We start from the raw sequence: 16261 nt of genomic DNA, 5'->3' as shown, positions 1-16261 counted from the left end.
AAGGGGATGACAGAGGAGGAGAAGAGGATGAGATGGGATGGCATCACCAACTCAATGGACATGAGTGTGAGCAAACTCTGGGAGACAGTGAAGTACAAGGAAGCCTGGTGTGCTGCAGTAAATGGGATGGCAAAGAACTGGGCACGACTGAGTGACTTAATGACAACAAATACCTCTACACTTATACTCCAGTTTTTAATACTTTATATATGGTGTAATTTAGAAATATATACATTATGTTTTTAATTGTGATTATTTTAACAATAAAAATATAGATATTTAAAATATTTAAACACTATATACTTACTTTTCTTAAATTAATTTTTAATATAAGTATTATTTTCCATTCTATAAAGGCTAGTTTTGTCCAATAATTAAATGTAGATATAAAATTACAGCATGTTTTACCTTCAATAGCCTAGTTTTTGTTGATTATTTAAATTTTAAATTATTTTTGAAGTTACTTTGAAAGTTTCTGAAATGAAGTTGATACTCTTTTTAAGTTACTTACTTGAGTTAAAAAGCTGAGAAATAGACCTCTTTTTATCTTAACAGTCATCACTGAGACACAACCAAGGGCACAGAACTAGATGAACTTTGAAGTGTACTTCTGTCTCATAATTCACTAACGTGCCTGAAGATGTGGGCCTTAGGTCCTAATTTATTGTACATCAGAGACTCTGCTTTCAGAAGTCTACAGATTCTGAGTAGTAAAATGCAGTGGTTAAAAAATTCAATCCCACAAATTAAGCGTCAGAATTAGAGGTGATCATTTGTCAAAAAAATACCTTAAATTGCCTTAATAAGACTGTTCTCTGGTTCTTGAGTTAATAGTATTTTAAATAAAGAGATAGGGTCTCATGTCAAACCACAGCTGGGTCTGGTCGTGAATCTCAGGCTTCCCTTTGAAAGGATCAAATCCGTGGTGATGTAACTATGATTTTTCTATTATTTGTTATCTGGTAAATTGTTTATTAGTATAAATAGTCAAGATTTAAATTTTAATGCACTTGGAACTAAGTAACTTGTAAAGCAACTGGAACTTGTTTTTTAATCAGGTTTTCTAATTTTGGAGTCTTCCAGGTTGACTGAACATTGAATGAACGACTTGGGTTCCCCCGTCTTCAGTGAATGTGCTGCTAAGGCACTTCAGTCGTGTCCGACTCTGTGCGACCCCAGAGACGGCAGCCCACCAGGCTCCCCCACCCCTGGGATTCTCCAGGCAAGAACACTGGAGTGGGTTGCCATTTCCTTCTCCAATGCATGGAAGTGAAAAGTGAAAGTAAAGTCTCTCAGTAGTGTCTGACCCTCAGCGACCCCATGGACTGCAGCCTTCCAGGCTCCTCCATCCATGAGATTTTCCAAGCAAGAGTACTGGAGTGGGGTGCCATTGCCTTTTCCATCGGTGAATGTGAGGGATGCGGTATTTGTGAAACGTGGTGGGGGAATGATCTCAGTTTCATCCTTTCCACCTAAACTTAAAAACATTTTATTTTCCCTAAAAGTATATGCATTTCAATTTATTTTTGAAAGTCTTGTAATATTTTCGTTTCTCTAGAAATATAACAAACTGTAGTGAGTTTTCACATTTTGTAGGAAATTAATATTTCCCAAAGGATAGAGGGTAAGCCCAGCTGCCATTTTGAGTCTTTGATGCAGGGGAACACGTTTACTTGCTGCTACTTCTTGGCGCCCCAGGTGGCTCAGTAATAAAGCATTCACCTGCGAAGATCTCCTGGAGGAGGAAATGGCAACCCACTCCAATATTCTTGCCTGGGAAATGCCATGGACAGAGGAGCTTGATGGGCTACAGTCCATGGGGTCACAAAGAGTCAGACATGACTGAGCACGGGTGCCTGCTGCTGCTTTGGCTAGAGCTGATTTGACTCCAGATAAATTGTCAATAAAAGGAACATTGACTTATATGGGTTTGATTTTACATATTTTCATATATGAAACAAGCTTTTTTAAAGCAAATGGCAAGTCAAATGTCTGACTTGCTGGTTATATTCGAAAAACTTGAGAAGAATAAAATAAAGTAAAATATTAATGTAGTAGAAAGTAAGTCAAACCAAACTATTGCTTACTGATCCAAAAATCTGATGGTTCGATTCCTTCCGTCAGATTGGTTCCTCAGAATATACTGGTATTCACTCATTAGATTACCAAATTTAATCAACATCAAAATTCCAGATCACTATTAAAAATCTTTTTTTGGTTCATTACTAGCCTTAGAACCTAGGCAAAGATGCATATGCCTAGGTATTTAGCTTGATGCTCTGGTCTTTTGGTACACACTTACATGATAGAAATTGTTTCCCTGGGTAGGCTGCCAGATTTTTCTGTTGCTTTATCAAAATCACTTATTTACTGTTGGGACTGAATTTTAAAGCTACATTTCTGACTTATTTTCCTCTGGCATTTGGGTGCTAAAGTGAGGCACTATATATACATTTAAATGTAAAAACCATATTGTGGAAGAGTGCCTTTTTTCACTGTTATTTAAAAGTATTATATGATCTATAAACAAGAGCAAACATCTCTTTTTCCTGAACTCTTGAAATATCACAAAAGTGAGAAGGTGGCGAGCTGATCAGAAAGTGAAACATAAAGTCAAAGAATATTCATCTGGGACTCCTTCCCAGTGTGTGTGTGTGAATTCAAAGCCTAGGACAGGAGAGGACCTGGCACAGTGGCTAACAGGATTAGAAGGCTACACCAGGTCTGTATTTCCAGCTGTCACTCTGGAGACAGATGGCTGCCTGTCTTACTGCTCAGAAGCCAGGAAAGCCAGAGACTGCTGAACCAGGGAACCCTGCAGGCAGGTCAGTGGGACCCCAAGCAGGTCCTTATCCTTCCTTCTCACAACTGCCATTCTCCACAGATGAGATTACAATTAAAGAATAAGACTGTGAAACAGAACAACAACAACAACAAAAGGAAATAGAGGAAAAAAATGAGGAATCTTTAGAAAAGAGCGGGAACTGGGATAGAGGGGTGGGTTTGCATTCACAGGAACTCATGATGGGGAAAATTAGTTCCCGGAACTCTCCCAGAAGGCATCTTGCATGGGCAAAGTTGTGGGAAATACAAGAGGAAACGTAAATAATAAGGAGGATGAACATAGCCCTAGGCCCTTGAAGAGTCGCAGAGCCTGAAAAATCAATGGAGAGACAGTAGCTTCTGCTTATGATGTAGAAAGAACACCATGCTTGTGCTTAGTCGCTCAGTTGTGTCTGACTCTTTGCGACCCCATGGACTGTAGCTTGCCGGGCTCCTCTGTCCATGGGATTTTCCAGGCAAGAATTTGGGACTGGGTCGCCATTCCTTCTCCAGGGGATTACCCTGACACAGGGATCAAACCTGCACCTCCTGCGTCTCCTGCATTGACAAGCAGGTTCTTTGCCTGCTGAGCCTTTGGGGAAGCCATGGCAAGAGCATGACTTCTACCCCAAAGAACAGGAAATTTAAAAATTTACAATTGGTAAATGCTAAGCTGCATTATAAAACTGAGACAGCAGGGTGGCAGACTGACCTGAAATCTAAGGAAAGGCAGGCACTTCCAATGGAAGTGGAGTTGGAGGTAGAAATTTCTTTCAATACCCAGGCACTCACATTAGCAAAGTAGGCCTCATTTCAGAAGCCAGTGTGGTCCAGTGTGGTGTGGGGAGATATCGTCCACATGAACGTGGGTTTTAGTCACCAATGGGATCCTCACAAAGAAACTTCCTAAATGTATACTTTAACCTATTTTATAAATCCAAACAATCAGAATAATAAAACTGATTTCCTAAATTTGTTGTGAGATTTACACACGCCCAAGTATGTCACATGTCTTATAGACAATGGCCGCTTTCAAAATGATTTTTCATTTCTCCCTTAGCAACATGTTCTTGGTAACAATGCTTGTACTTTCTTATTTTTTATCTCTCAAATCTGTTTCCTTATCTCATTTTCTTCTTGTCACTTCCTTGGTTAATTTCTCTCATAGATTATTTCACTAACTTCCTTGTCTTCCTGACTACAACAGTACCACACCCCTGCACCCCCTATCTGTCCCCGACACTGCAGGAAAAGCGATAAGAATGAAAGACAGTCCTGATAGCATCACTCTTTGAAATTCTTCAACTGCCTGCAAAGATTAAAGATGACACGTAGAGTTAGTAGGAACGCCAGATAATAGCATTCATCCAGTACCAATGGAACTGAATATTGCTATTTCTCCAGAAAGCGGTTTGCCTTGTGGACAAGACAACTTTCAACAGTACTTGTTAGCCCAGTAGTGCCACTAATATGTGCTTATTATGAACGGAAACCAGACAGTATGATCTGGATTCCCAGCACAGCTGTGTCTGTGAGCAAACTTCTAAAAACCCCTCTCAGCTACTGATCAATCTATACAAGAAAAACAAGAGGAGGAAACATTGATAACAGAAAAAAAAAAAAAACCCCACCCTATATTTATTAGTGTACCAAGATAAGAAAATGGCAACTTCATATCACAAGATTCAAGAAATGTCTGCAGAGTGTAGGGAAATTGAATCAACCCAAAGGAACCAAAACTGAGAGAAGAAATGACTGATGTGGAAAATAAGTGGAGAAGATTCTGGTGAGAAATGTGGGATATATGATTGATTTCAGGAGAACTGATTTCAGGAGATTTCAGGCAGTATTTACCATCCCCTTTCTCTGATCAGTAGCCTGGAAAGGCTATGAGAAGCAGAGCTATGGTATAAAATGTATAAATCACATGATTATTTAGTGATAGGATGTAAAGTAGGCTTAATTTTCTTCTTTATGTTTTCTCCATTTAAAAACATCTATTGATGAACATGAATTAATTTGACAGCAAAAAAATCAATAAAAATATTTCAGTGATTCCTAAATACTGTTAATATAATGGTATGTTGTTAACTTTTCCCTCTCATACTCTAGCACCACTGAAACATTTAGCTTTTCAAAATATGGTATGTGCTTTCTCTTCTACACCTTTGCAAGGGTTTTTCAGGCAACTGCACAGGGAGTTCCTTGTGCTTGCTTATTACTCAGCTAAAATGTATCTGCTTCATGAAATGTTCTGTGGCTTCTCCAGGCAAGATAAGATTTCCACTTTGGTGATCCTATAGCCCCTGACAATACCTCAGTCGTCATACTCACATACTTATACTGGTGTATTGTGAGTGTGCATGCCTCTCTCTTGAACTGTGCAAGCTCTAGGAATGCAGGGACTGTGTCACTTTAAGCTTTATGTGGACGCACACATTCACAGACATCATGGAATACTATTCAGCCATAAAAGAGGAAATCTTTCCATTTGCAGTAACACACATGGATCTTAAGGATATTCAGTTCAGTTCAGTTCAGTCGCTCAGTCGTGTCTGACTCTTTGCTTAAGGATATTATACAAAGTGAAATAAGCTGGGTGAGAAAGACAAATACTGTATGATTCCACTCATATGTACAGTATAAAAGAATAAACATACAATGAAATAATTGAACGATCTAAACAAAACAAGGGTCAAAGTAGACTTGTGAAAAGATGGTGGAGAAGGACTGTGTGAATCCTCTTCTGCGAGAATTCCAAAATTGCAACTCGCTGCTGAACAGCCATCGAGAGGATGTTGGATCCCACCAGAAAATGATAACCTATATCCAAGGCAAAGGAGAAGCCCCAACAAGACAGTAGGAGGGGTGAAATCACATTTTCAATCAAACCCCATACCCGCCAGAGATGCTCGGAGGGCTCAGAGAAAACACTGTGCACAACAGGACCCAGAGACCCCACAAGAGACTGAGCTGGACCTGCCGTTGAGTTTGAGTGTCTCCTGCTGAGGCACAGGTCAGCAGTGACCTGCCTCGGGGACAGGGGCTCTGGCTGCAGCAGACCGAGGAGGTGCTGTGTGTGGCATAAGTCCTCTTGGAGGAGGTCACCATTAGCCCCACCACAGAGCCACCAAGCAAACAACCCGCAAACTGAAGAACAATTATACCAAAGAAGTTCTCACACTGTTGCAAAAGTTCTAAGGCCCACAAGAGACTGAGCCAAACTTTTCTGTGTGTGTCCAGTGAAGGTGTGGGGCACTGAATATAACTGTCCTGGGAGCTGCGGGGCATCACCCTTACCATAGTTTGGATTCAGGTCAAACTACCGGGAGGGAACATATCCCTAGCCATCAACAGAAAGTGAAAGTGAAATTTGCTCAGTATCAGATTTTTTTCAACCCCACGGATTGCAGCCTACCCGGCTCCTCTGCCCATGGAATTCTCCAGGCAAGGACACTGGAGTGGGTTACTATTTCCTTCTCCAGGGGATTAACCCAGCCCAGGGATTGAACCTGGGTCTCCTGCATTGCAGGCAGATTCTTTAGCAACTGAGCCACCAGGAAAGCCCTTCCCATCAGCAGAAAATTGGATTAAAGATTTACTGAACATGGCTCCACCCATCAAAGCAAGACCCAGATTCCCCCACAGCCAGTCCTTCCCATCAGGAAGTTTCAACAAGCCTCTTATCCTTATCCATTAGAGGGCAGACAGAATGAAAACCACAATCACAGAAAACTAACCAAACTCATCACATGGATCACAGCCTTGCCTAACTCAGTGAAACTATGAACCACGCCATGTAGGGCCACCCAAGACAGACAGGTCATGGTGGAGCATTCTGACAGAACCTGGTCCACTGGAGATGGGAACCCCATCAACAGTGTGAAAAGGCAAAAAGATAGGACACTGAAAGATGGACTCCCCAGATTGGTAGGCGCCCAATATGCTACTGGAGAGAGTGGAGAAATAGATCCAGAAAGAATGAAGAGGCCAAGCCAAAGCAAAAACAACACTCAGCTGTGGATATAACTGGTGATGAAAGTAAAGTCTGATGCTGTAAAGAAAAATATTGCATAGGAACCTGGAATGTTAGGTTCATGAATCAAGGCAAATTGGAAGTGGTCAAACAGGAGATGGCAGAATGAATGTCTACATTTTAGGAATCAATGAACTAAAATGGACCAGAAAGGGTGAAGTTAACTCAGATGACCATTATATCTACTACTGTGGGCAAAAATCCCTTGGAAGAAATAGAGTTGTCCTCATAATCAACAGACAGAGAAGGCAATGGCACCCCACTCCAGTACTCTTGCCTGGAAAATCCCATGAATGGAGGAGCCTGGTGAGCTGCAGTCCATGGGGTCGCTAAGAGTCGGACACAACTGAGTGACTTCACTTTCACTTTTCACTTTCATGCATTGGAGAAGGAAATGGCAACCCATTCCAGTGTTCTTGCCTAGAGAATCCCAGGGACAGGGGAGCCTGATGGGCTGCCATCCATGCGGTCGCACAGAGTCGGACACAACTGAAGGGACTTAGCAGCAGCAGCAGCATAGTTAACAGAAGTCTGAAATGCAGTATTTGGGTGCAATTTCAAAAACAACAGAATGATCTTTCTTTGTTTCCAAGGCAAACCATTCAATATCACAGCAATTCAAGTCTAAGCCTCAACCACTAATACCAAAAAAGCTGAAGTTGAATGCCTCTATGAAGACCTACAAGACCTTCTAGAACTAACACCAAAAAAAGATGTCCTTTTCATCATAGGGGACTGCAATGCAAAAGTAGGAAGTTAAGAGATATCTGGAGTAATAGACAAGTTTGGCCTTGGAGTACAAAATGAAACAGGGCAAAAACTAACAGAGTTTTGCCAAGAGAATGCACTGGTCATAGCAACATGGTACAGGAGGCTATGATTAAAACTATCTCCAAGAAAAAGAAATGCAAAAAGGCAAAATGGTTGTCTGAGGATGCCTTACAAATAGCTGAGTAAAGAGAAGTGAAAGGCAAAGGAGGAAAGGAAAGATATACTCATCTGAATGCATAGTTCCAAAGAACAGCAAGGAGAGATATGAAAGCCTTCCTTAGTGATCAATGGAAAGAAGTAGAGGAAAGGAATAGAATAGAAAAGACTAGAGATCTCTTCAAGAAAATTAGAGATACCAAGGGAATATTTCATGCAAAATGGGCACAATAAAGGACAGAAACCGTATGGGCCTAACAGAAGCAGAAGATATTAAGAAGAGGTGGCCAGAATACACAGGAGAACTATACAGAAAAGATCTTCACGACCCAGATAACCACGATGGTGTGATCACTCACCTGCAGTCAGATATCCTGAAGTGTGAAGTCAAGTGGGCCTTAGGACTCATCAGTATGAACAGAGCTAGTGGAGCTGATGGAATTTTAGTTAAGCTATTTCACATCCTAAAAGATGATGCTGTGGAAGTGCTGCACTCAATATGCCAGCAAATTTGGAAAAACTCAGCAGTGTCCACAGGACTGGAAAAGTTGGTCTTCATTTCAATCCCAAAGAAACACAATGCCAAAGAACTTTCAAACCGCACAAATGCACTCATCTCACAAGTTAAGTCGCTCAGTCGTGTCTGACTCTTTGCGACCCCGTGGACTGTAGCCTACCAGGCTCCTCCCTCCATGGGATTCTCCAGGCAAGAGTACTGGAGTGGGTTGCCATTTCCTTCTCCAGGGGATCTTCCTGACCCAGGGATCGAACCCAGGTCTCCCGCATTCCAGGCAGACACTTTAACCTCTGAGTCACCAGGGAAGCCTCACATTAGCATAGTAATGCTCAAAATTCTATAAGGTAGGCTTCAACAGGATGTGAAGTGATAACTTCTGGATATTCAAGATGGATTTAGAAAAAGCAGAGGAACTAGAGATGAAATCTGTTGGATCACAGAAAAAGCAAGAGAATTCCAGAAAAACGTCTACTTCTGCTTTGTTGACTATGCTAAAGCCTTGACTGTGTGGATCACAACAAACTGTGGAAAATTCTTAAATAGATGGGAATACCAGACCAATTTACCTGCCTCCTGAGAAATCTATATGCAGGTCAAGAAGCAACAGTTAGAACCAGGCATGGAACAACAGACTGGTTCCAAATTGGGAAAGGAGTACGTCAAGGCTGTATATCGTCACTATGCTTATTTAACTTGCATGCAGAGTACATCATGGGAAATGCTGGGCTAGATGAAGCACATGCTGGAAGCAAGATTGCCAAGAGAAACTTCAAGTATGCAGAGGACACCACCCTAATGGCAGAAAGCAAAGAGGAACTAAAGAGCCTCTTGATGAAAGCGAAAGATGAGAGTGAAAAAGCTGGCTTAAAACTCAACATTCAGAAAACGAAGATCATGGCATCCAGTTCCATCACTTCATGGCAAAGAGATGGGGAAACAATGGAAACAGTGACAGATTTTATATTCTTGGGCTCCAGCATCACTGCAGATGGTGACTGCAGCCATGAAATGAAAAAGACACTTGTTCCTTGGAAGAAAAGCTATGACCAACCTAGGCAGCTTATTATATAGCAGAGACATTGCTTTGCCAACAAAGGTCTGTCTAGTCAAAACTGTGGTTTTTTCAGCAGTCATATATGGATATGAGAGTTGGACCAAAAAGAAAGTTGAGCACCAAAGAATTTATGTTTTTGAACTGTGGTGTTGGAGAAGACTCTTGAGAGTCCCTTAGACTGCAAGGAGATCAAATCAGTCAATCTTAAAGGAAATCAGTCCTGAGTATTTATTGGAAGGAATGATGCTGAAGCTGAAGCTCCAATACTTTGGCCATGTGATGTGAAGAACTGACTCATTGGAAAAGACCCTGAATCTGGGAAAGATTGAAGGTAGGAGGAAAAGGGGATGACAGAGGATGAGATGGTTGGATTGCATCACCAACTCAATGGACATGAGTTTGAGCAAGTTCCGGTAGTTGGTAATGGACAGGGAAGCCTGGCATGCTGCAGTCCATGGGGCTGCAAAGAGTTGGATATGACTGAGTGACTGAACTGAAACAAAACAAAAATATAGACACAGAGAACACAGTGGTGGCTGACAGATAGGAAGGGGCACAAGGGAAGGTAACTGGGAAAGGGGATCACTGTATGGACAGAAAGAATCTAACTGCCAATGCAGGAGACACAGGAGGCTGGGTTCCATCCCTGAGCTGAGAGGATCCCCTGGAGAAGGAAATGTCATCCCACTCCAGCATTCTTGCCTGTAGAATCCAATGTACAAAAGAGCCTGGCAGGCTACAGTCTCTGGGGCCAGAAGAGTCAGACACAACTGAGCAACGGAGCACATTGAATCAGTGCACAGGAAATGGACATTAATACTTCATTTTCTGCAGTCTCTTCCTTGTGTTTAGTGAGGAAATTTTTCACAATATTGCCCAGAGGATGTGCTTAAGTAAAGAAGTATTTTTCTTGCATACTGTTTTCTTTTATATTTATCATTATATATTCATTTCAAATAAGAAAATATTTATTTATTTTTTAATTTTTATTTTTACTTTATTTTGCTTTACAATACTATATTGGTTTTGCCATACATTGACATGAATCAGCCACGGGTGTACATGAGTTCCCAATCCTGAACCCCCCTCCCACCTTCCACCCCATATCATCTCTCGAGATCATCTCTGTGCTTTTTATTTGTTCTATGTTTATTTATATTCTATTTATTCTTCCAGAGAAAGGAAATCATGTTTCTTGTGTTTGACTTGGTTCACATATACAATAAGCAGTGTGCAAATAAATCCTCTAAATTATTTTGTGATAAATTATTTGATGATCATATTTTCATTCATCAAACATAAATATAATTATAATTACCAATTGTTTTTCCTTCTCAGATGTGAATGTAACAGACTTCATGATGTACTGTGCAAAAGTGGTACATTTATAGATGTGCAAGGAAATAAGCTCATTGCTTTTATTTTTCTCTACACTAATCTGTCAAAAAAAATCTCTGAGCTGAATTTTAGACTTTAGTAGATTAAATTTATGGAATTTAAAAATATGCTCCTATACAAACTAGTTTTTAATAGATTTAATGCTGATATTTAGTGAATTTTCAGCTTATTTAGTCTAAAGTAAACTACTAAGTCATTTCCAGGACCTCAACTAAACTCAGTTTTTGAAGAAGAAAAGAAAACAAATAAATTTTAATTTTAGGAGAGAAGTCAATTTCAACAAATGAATGATTAAATATTTTGACTTTATTATGACATAGTTACTTTCATTTCTTTTTTACAAAACTGCTAAATTGGTCCTTTCCATAATTTAGACACTTTTAGTAGTCCTCTATCTCTTTGACAAGTTAGAAGAATCTAGATTTTCATCAAGTGGGGAGCCCAGTCAAACCACTTCTAGGTTTGCATTTTTTCCAGATAAATGCTACAGTACCCATTTATTGTTGTTGCTTAGTTGCTATGTTATGTCTGACTCTTTTGCAAGCCCATAACTGTAGCCTGCCAGGCTCCTCTGTGCATGGGATTTCCCAGGCAAGAATATTGGAATGGTTTGTGATTACAATACCCATAGATCACAGTTAATTTTGGATTGTTATCTAAAATTCCATTGAAATAACTGATAGCAAAAACATGTTACAGCCTTGCATAGAATCACTGAAGTTGCTAGTCAGACTGCTTAAGAAATGCAGCTATGTCTGTTGTATGCAATTCGGCACTGATGCTAAAATGACTGGCTAGTAGAGAGTGTACTTTTCTCCATATGTGTGTTTTCTTAAGTGATGGGTTAAATAATAAGACAAGCTGTAGGCATGTTGCAGTCTGATTCCATGACTCATGTGTTGGCAGTGGCCAGGTAAACAGAGCTACTCTGTCTGAAGGTGATGGGTAGCCAGCTACCTTCCTGACAGTTCAATATAAAAGCCAGTTTTAGGGACTTCTTTGGTGGTCCAGTTGTTAAGAATATACCTGCTAAAGCAGGGAACACAGGTTCGATCCTTGGTCTGCACAGGCTGCAAGGTAACTAAGCCCATGCACCACCACTACTGAGCCTGCGCGCAGCAACCACTGATGCTTGAGTGCCCTACAGCCCCTGATTCACAACGAGAAGAAGCTACTGCAATGAGAAGCCCAAGCTCCACAACTAGAGAGTAGCCCCTTCTTGCCATGGCTAGAGAAAGCCTACACACAGCCAGGAACAACTATCACAGCACCCGCCACCCCCCCCCCCATCAACTAATTAACTGAAAAAGAAAGAAAGCCAACTTCAAAGACTTTCAAAACAAAGACTGTTTATAAGGATTTGATTTCTCGATCTTTGAATTTTGTTATGAGATCTTTTTCATTGACGTAGAATAAAAGCCTAAACTTCAAAATCAAATATGTAGTATTTGGAGGTTTCATTCCTCTGCTCTAGTCCATCCTTTTAATTCTTTAGAGTTAATTACTCTTAGCTATTTCTGGATTTCCTACACTGTGGATTCTGCTAGGATATTAAAAGTCTATTTTAAAATTCTTTTTTAATCTCAGTTGCCTTATTGCCAGGATACACAGAGAGCTCATTTGTCCAGAGTTCCTATTTGAATTTTATCTACTATCTCAATAATGCCCTGTACAGCTAATTCATTTTTCTTGGCTTGAGATATCCAGGGTTATATAACGAGGACGTACTGTACAGCACAGGGAGCTCTGCTCAATGTTACTTGGCAGCCTGGATGGGAGGGGTGTTTGGGAGAGATGGATACATGTATGGCTGAGACCCTGTGGTGTCCATCTAAAACTATCACAACTTTGTTGTCCATCTAGACTATCACATTTTTGTTAATTGGTTATTGCTGCTGCTCAGTTGTGTTCCACTCTTTATGACCCCAGGGGACTGCAGCATTCTAGGCTTCCCTGTCCTTCACTATCTCCCGGAGTTTGCTCCAACTCATGTCCATTGAGTCAGTGATGCCATCCAACCATTTCCTCCTCTGTCATCCCCTTCTCCTCCAACCTTCAATTTTCCCTAGCATCAGAGTCTTTTCCAATAAGTCAGTTTTTCACATCAGGTGGCCAAAGTATTGTAGCTTCATCTTCAGCATCAGACCTCCTAATAAATATTCAGGGTAATCAGCTATTCAGTTCAGTTCAGTTACTTAGTCCTGTCTGACTCTTTGTGACCCCATGGACTGCAGCACACCAGGCCTCCCTGTCCATCACCAACTCCCAGAGCTTGCTCAAACCCATGTCCATTGAGTCAGTGATGCCATTCAACCATCTCATCCTCTGCTATCCCCGTCTCCTCCTGCCCTCAATCTTTCCCAGCATCAGGGTCTTTTCCAATAAGTCAGTACTTCCCAAAGTATTGGTGCTTCAGCTTCAGCATCTGTCCTTCCAATGAATATTCAGGAATGATTTCCTTTAGGATTGACTGGTTGCAGTGATTGATCTCCTTAAGTCCAAGGGACTCTCAAGAGTCTTCTCTAATACCACAGTTCAAACGCATCAATTCTTGGTGCTCAGCTTTCTTTATATTCCAACTTTCATGTCCATGCATGACTACTGGAAAAACCATGGCTTTGACTAGATGGACATTTATTGGCAAAGTAATGGCTCTGCTTTTTAATATGCTTTCTAAATCAGCTATACTCCAACATAAAATAAAAAGTTAAAAAAAATATATCCATGGTTATGAATTATACTTTGTAGTCTTGTGTCTTGAGTGTCCTTGGATCTGGAATAATGCTGATCATTCTTTCCTTTTCTCTCATAATGTTGGCAGTTTCAAAGAGCACCTATTATTTATAGAACATCCATCAATTTGAACTTACCTGAGGTTTCTTCTGATTAAATTCAGGTTATGGATGTTGTACAGGGAAACAGATGTGACATTGTGTCCTCCTCAGGCCATCACATCAGGAGGCAGTCTATGTTGTCACATTTTTGGTGTTTTTTACTATAATCATATGGCTATGATGATTCTGCCAGGTTTCTCTACTGTCAAGTCACTATCTCCCCTTGGTAATTAATACCAAGGGGAAAATAAGTATTTTTAGGCAGAGTAAAAACTTTCACCTATGCTAAGCATTCATCAATAATTTTGCTTAAATAAATTTTTATTATAATGGTGATTATAATAAAATGATTTTTCCGACTCTATAATTCCACCCTTATTTATTAGTTGATAGTCTAGCTGAAGGAGTAAGATTCTTCCCTCCCACCTCTTATTCATTTAGCTTTAATTTATTGATTGGTATTTGTATGGATTCAAGGATTTTTACTGTATTCATGGATTCTTATTGAATTCAGTGTATTCATTGAATCTGTTACCACCAACATCAGAATTCTTTTTTCAATATTTTCACACTGAAGGATACAATTTCTGAAGGTGGCTTTATCTCTATCCTTTCTTATCTTTCTTGTGTATTTTTTTCAGAAACTCTTTGCACTCTGAAGTTGGCTCTGCTGGAAATCGGTACTTGTTTTTCACTTATAGGTAATTTGCAGTATAAAATTTTCTGTCTTCTAATTATGCCAATGGGATGAGTTTTGTGTGGTTTTATTTGTTCTTCTTGTCATTTGGAGGTTGTTGGAAAAGATTTTGGTTAGGTAGCTGTCATTGTCCAACTGCCCAGGGCTCTTGGAAGCAAATAATTTTAAAAGTTGACATTGAATTTCCTTTGATGAGGAGGAATTGCCTTTTGTGTAAAATGATAAAACTTGAGAAGTTATTTCTTAGTACAGTGTGAAAATTTAGTAGCATGGAACATAAAATAAAAGAGAAGAGGCAATATTCTCTGTAAAAAATGATGAATAGATATTAGGAAAAGAAATGGTGAAAAGAGAGAGAGAATTGAGGAGAAATGATCAAGCAACTTGACAGACGTCTATGGAGAAAAATGTATAGTAAGACAGTGTTAAAGACATGTCAAAGCAATGTAAAGATTAAGGATGTGTAATATGAAATTTTAACTTTTTGAAGCCATGTAAATACACTTCTGTAATTGCAAATTATAAGTTAAATATACTATATATACAGACACAATGGACCAGAGTTTGTAGAAGTATTGGAAGGAAAGATGCTGATTTCTGTGTCTTAGTTTGTCACAGAGCAGGATACAGAGAATAGTTATAGGGGTCTAAATGCCAATGACATTAACAGTCCAGGGAGGCAGGTAGGCAATCCAGAGTAATCATGAAAACATTAGCACCAGGGAATTCTTGGAAATCTTGGTGAGGGCGCTAGACTCCCCATAGAAGATGGGATAAAGGGCTTAATGCAATTTTGCCTGACTTTCAAAGGTTGAGATGTCCTCAGTAAATATACTTTTCACACTGTGAGGTTTGATTCTTTAACTGACATTGTGGAGTATCCTTTTATGAATTCAACAACTAGGACATGTCAACTCCATGCCAGGTACTGCTCTCAGAAATGGAAATGTGATAAGAAAGAATGATTACAAATCCCCATCCTCATGGAAATTTCATTAGAGTGGAAGAGACATATAATACCCATGAGAAACAAATAAAATATATATCATATTATATTTGATGGCTCTAAGAGCTAAGGAGTAGATTTCCCAGGTGGCGCAATGGCAAAGAATCTGCCTGCCAGTGCAGGAGATGCAAGAGACACGAGTTTGATCCCTGTGTCAGGAAAATCCTCCGGAACAGGAAATGGCACCTCGCTCCAGTATTTTTGCCTGGAAAATCTCATGGACAAAGGGGCCTGGCTGGCTACAGTCCATGGGGTTGCAGAGTTGAACACAGCTGAGTGAGGATGCACACACCACCATTGCCTGGTATTTGATCTATAACCATTTACTTAACTTTTCTGTGTCTTCTTTTCTTAATTTTTGAAATAAAGACAGTAATACTTAAAAGGATTCCTCTGAGTATTAAATGTGATGATACAAATACAGTACTCAGCACAGTGCTTTGAACATAGGCTTTTCTAAGTGCCAGCCATGACTATCATTATGAGACTTGGCTAAGAGAATTCAACAGATGTATTACGATCTGACAACCCACAGGGTAAACCTTTGGCCGCTGCTGCCCTGCAGCTGCCTGAGCTCAAGAATCATTTTGAATGGTTTAAGAAAGTCCCCGGGTTTCTGAATATCTTTGAGATGAACCAAGAATTTAGGTTTTTAAACTTTTGGATGAGTCAATTTTTTTTTCTGTTTAAATTCTATTTCCAAATGAAATAAGGTTATGATTTTTTCATTAAAGATTTTAAAATGTAAAAATAAAAAACTAAAAAAAAAAAATTACCACTGTAGATACACATAAGCAGGAAGTAAAAATAAAACAAAAACCCTTTCCCTGGCACTAACACTGACATATGGTGAATATTCTTTCATGCATCTCTGTGTACATCCTTGAAGCTCTGTGGGCCTGCCTTCACCAGGAGCCCAGAGAATTCCATGCCCAGTTCTCTCATCTTCAAGTCTCAGCTTCTCCTCTG

The sequence above is a fragment of the Ovis aries genome, chromosome 2 (assembly GCF_016772045.2).
Source record: "Ovis aries strain OAR_USU_Benz2616 breed Rambouillet chromosome 2, ARS-UI_Ramb_v3.0, whole genome shotgun sequence".
Classification (NCBI taxonomy): domain Eukaryota; kingdom Metazoa; phylum Chordata; class Mammalia; order Artiodactyla; family Bovidae; genus Ovis; species Ovis aries.
Note: the sequence above shows the minus strand (reverse complement) of the source record.